At 37.8% G+C, this 4,081-nt stretch overlaps 1 pseudogene; it reads left to right on the plus strand.

Moving 5' to 3' along the window:
* The first annotated feature begins 299 nt into the window (after positions 1 to 299).
* On the plus strand, positions 300 to 3,786 carry LOC121442870 (annotated as a pseudogene).
* Positions 3,787 to 4,081: the final 295 nt, after the last annotated feature.

Raw genomic sequence — 4,081 nt, forward strand, 5'->3', positions numbered from 1 at the left:
TAAGGATGTGTAGCATTTTCTTAAGTGTCTTTCAGCCATTTTAGATTCCTCTGTTGAGAGTTCTGTTTAGGTCTATACTCCATTTTTTAAATTGGATTATGTGATCTTTTGGTGTCCAATTTTGTGAGTTCTTTTTATATTTTGGAGATCAGACCTGTGTCTGATGTGGGGTTAGTGAAGATCTTTTCCCATTCTGTAGGCTGTTGTTTTGTATGCTCTCTCTTATTTGTGGCTTATAGCTCTGAACATTTAGAAGTGAGTATACATCCTGGCGTAACTGCAGAAACCAGGAGAGCAAAATGGGTCTGTGGATGGTAAAGCTCTAGAGGGGGAGTTAGTAGGACACAGGTGCTATGAAAGTGGAAATGGAACAAATGCGTGGAAGGATTTAATTGGGAAAGAAGGAAAATATGGAGGGCAAGGGAGAAGAGATAAATAATACTAAGCATGTTTGAGAAAGCCATATAAAAACATTTTATCATCACTTAAAAATACATATATAATGAGAACAGCCTGGACTACAGAGCTAGTTCTAGAACAGCCAAGATTACAAAAAGAAATCCTGTCTTGAAAACATAACAAAACAAAACAAAAATACATGTATAGGTGGCTAGAGAGGTTGCTCAGAAGTTAAGAGCACTTGCTGCTCTTTCAGATGACCTGGGTTCAGTTCCCAGCCACACACCCGGCAGCTTACAAGCTTCTGTAACTCCAGTTCTAGGGAATCACATGTTCTCTTCTGGCCTCCACAGGTACCAGGTGTGCACACAGTACATATGAAAACAGAACACTAATACACATAAGATAAAAATAAATCTTTAGAAATACATACATAATATATGTAAGTGTATGAGTGTACAAACACACACACACACACACAGAGAGAGAGAGAGAGAGAGAGAGAGAGAGAGAGAGAGAGAGAGAGCAGACATTATGCCTCTTGGGACAATAATTTTCTCCCAAGGATCCCCAGACTCTGTAACAAAAACCACAGTGTAAATAAGGAAACTCTCTCTTGAATTGTTTTTCAGGGGAGTTTAAGCAACTTCCAAAACAATATAGGCTATTGCTGTTACCACTGGTTGCCTCCCAGAGGTTGAAGATAAGACCCTACTATTGAAGACATGGGAGGAGTTGGAGAGTGGAGAGGAATAAAAATTATGACAATATGTGTTCACATATGAAATTCTCAAAAAATTAAAAATGTTAAATTAGAAAATAAAAATAAATTTAAAACTAAAAAGCTCTTTGTTTTAAGGAAGCACCATTTTGTAGGAATCCTATTCTGTCAGGCTTCACTAAATTGCACAACAAATGGATAGAATCTTAGCATCACAACAATGACCACATATATCAAAATACATTATACCTCCTAAATATAAACAGTTATTATGTGTCAAACAAAAACAAAATAAAATAATTGAGACAATGGTCAACCAGGACATAAATGATATCTTTTGGTTGGATCAGTTCATTAAAGTTTTAGTATTCATTCAGGGAAGTAGTGAAACTGGGCTGATGGCATTGGCAAGCACTTCCAGTTACTTGCAAGGCAGGAGAATAACAAGTTCAAAACCAGCCTGGACAATTCAGTGAGACCCTATCTCAAAATAAAAAGTAAAAAAAGGCTGAGGATGCAGCTCAACGCTAGAGCATTTACCTAGCATGCATAGGTCCTAAGTTCAGTCTCCAATACTGTTTTTAGGAGAAGGAAGAAAAGAAAATAGAAGAAAGAAGAGGAGGAGTAGGAAGAGGAGGAACAAGAAAAAGGAGGAGGAGGAAATTGTTCTCCTCCTCCAAGATTATAAAACAAGATTATAAACAATGATTATAAGGTGATATATAAACAAGAATTTAAGGGAACTTTGATGATGATATGATAATGATGGTGGATGATTGCTGTTATTGTTACTCCTTAGCTACCTTGTCTCTGTCTTCTTTGATAAATTATCCCCATCAGTATAAATATGGAACTCTATTCTAAGTTTGAGTCTCAGAACCCACATAGTTGAAGGAAATAAATGACTCTCGTAAGTTGCCCTCTGATCTGCACATACATGCAGGGGCATTTGAGCCCACATACACAAAACAAACACACAAACAAATACATATATAAATACATGGATAGATAAATAAATGCAATTTTAAAAATAAAAAAGAAATGCAGTTAGATAACCGAAAAGAAGCACAGCACTTGCCGGGCAGTGGTGGCACACGCCTTTAATCCCAGCACTCAGAAGGAAAAGGCAGGCAGATCTCTGTGAGTTTGAGGCCAGCCTGGTCTACAGAGTGAGATCCAGACAGCCAGAGCTACACAGAGAAACCCTGTCTCCAAAACAAAACAAAACAAAACAAAACAAACCAAAAAAGAAAACAAAGAAGAAGAGGCACAGCATTCAGGAGGCTGAAGTAGAAAGATCAACTTTCATGGAGGACTTTGTCCCAAAACCTGGTAGAAGGATGGTGACTTAAACAACTCAGCGCAGCAAAGCCCAGTTTTCTTCTCCCTTGCAGCTGCACACAGTATGGAGCCTCTGCTCTAGCTGGAGCCAAATGCCGTGACAGAAGCAGAGTTCAACATCCTGCTGGTCGCTGACTGCCTCATACAAGGTTACTCTCTACAAACAATAACCCCCAACACAAGAAAAACATAAAAAGAAGCAGAAAACGACAATATGAAGAAGGTGAAATATGAGGAAACACAATTTTATTTTTCTTCATAAATACTTTGAAGGCGTAAGTCACAAACAATGCCACACCAGTTTGGAATTATGATTAATAGGGTGGTATTTATTTAAAGGGGAAAAAACTTACAGATAACCGTCCCAGACAACAGCCCTCTGCGCAATCAGGAAGAAGTCTAGTCGCCAGAACCGGAGCAGGAAGCAAAGAGAGCGAGAAGGGAAGTAGTCGCTTTTTTTTTAAAGGGAGAGAGACCACGCCCCAATGGGCTGGTATCTCAGCGGCTATTGGCTGTAGGAGCGGAAGGACCTCCCGCAACAATACTTAAAAGGTAAAGTAGTGGCCAAAGAGAAAATCCAGGAAGTCAAAGAAGTGCACAAAGAGCATGTCCCATATGATGTCTTTAATGAGAAAAAACGAAATTTTGCTCATGAGAACTAGACTTTGATGGTCACATCCCATCAAAAAAAAAAAAAGCTGTTCCCTGCTTATACACTGAATTGAGACTATTCTTGTTCAGTCCCTGGTATCTGGTCAAAGCGGCCACAAGTTATAGACAGAAGAAGAAAAGACTGACCAAATATTTGTTAGAAACTTTTGCTAATTTGAATGGTCTGGAAAACAAGTTACATGGTTTTGACTACAGAGGAGTCTCTTTACAAGAGATTTCTAGGGAAGGGGCACTTGCTTATTTGGTTAACTTGAAAGAAACAGTTACCGTACTAGGAATTGTGATAATAATACAGAACACAAGACCTGTTCCATCCTGTTCTGTTCCAACTTCACGGAAAGACCTTGAAAAAGATACTTTTGAACAGTCTATGGCCAGCAGAGCTATGGCATTTACAAAGTGTGTAAGAAAATGTGGGGTGAAGACCTAAGACATTTAATAGTATCAAAAGTACAGAGGCACCACTTATCATCAGATCTGATTCTGGTCTCCAATATTTTGAGTAAGAAATTTCCTGTTACTGAGAACTCAAAAGGCTACAAGTTGCTGCCTCCTTATCTTATTTGGGGAGAGGCAGTGGATACTTTAATACTTTATAGGACATTGCAGAGGGAATGAAACAAAAACTAGCTAGTTGTGTTATAAGAAAATGAGCATGCTCTTGCATTTTAAGAGAGATGTTGTTTTTTCTGAGAATTGAGGAAGCTAAATTTTATGGTGTTTACCTCTTGTTCCTTCTCATTTAAGAATTTGATACTAGAAAACTGATTTAGAAATATCTTAACATCTTGCTATTAAAAGTAAAATTTTTAAAGCTATAAATTATCTAAAACACGAGAAATCATTTTGTCAGTAGAATGAGATAAATTATTTAATCGCTTACAAGTGCAATTAGACAGAAAAGATGTTTTCACGGGTTATTCTACACTAAGGAAATATTCAACATTA

Source organism: Microtus oregoni, unplaced genomic scaffold (assembly GCF_018167655.1).
Source record: "Microtus oregoni isolate MIOR12 unplaced genomic scaffold, Mior012 000097F_ref0000449, whole genome shotgun sequence".
NCBI classification, from domain to species: domain Eukaryota; kingdom Metazoa; phylum Chordata; class Mammalia; order Rodentia; family Cricetidae; genus Microtus; species Microtus oregoni.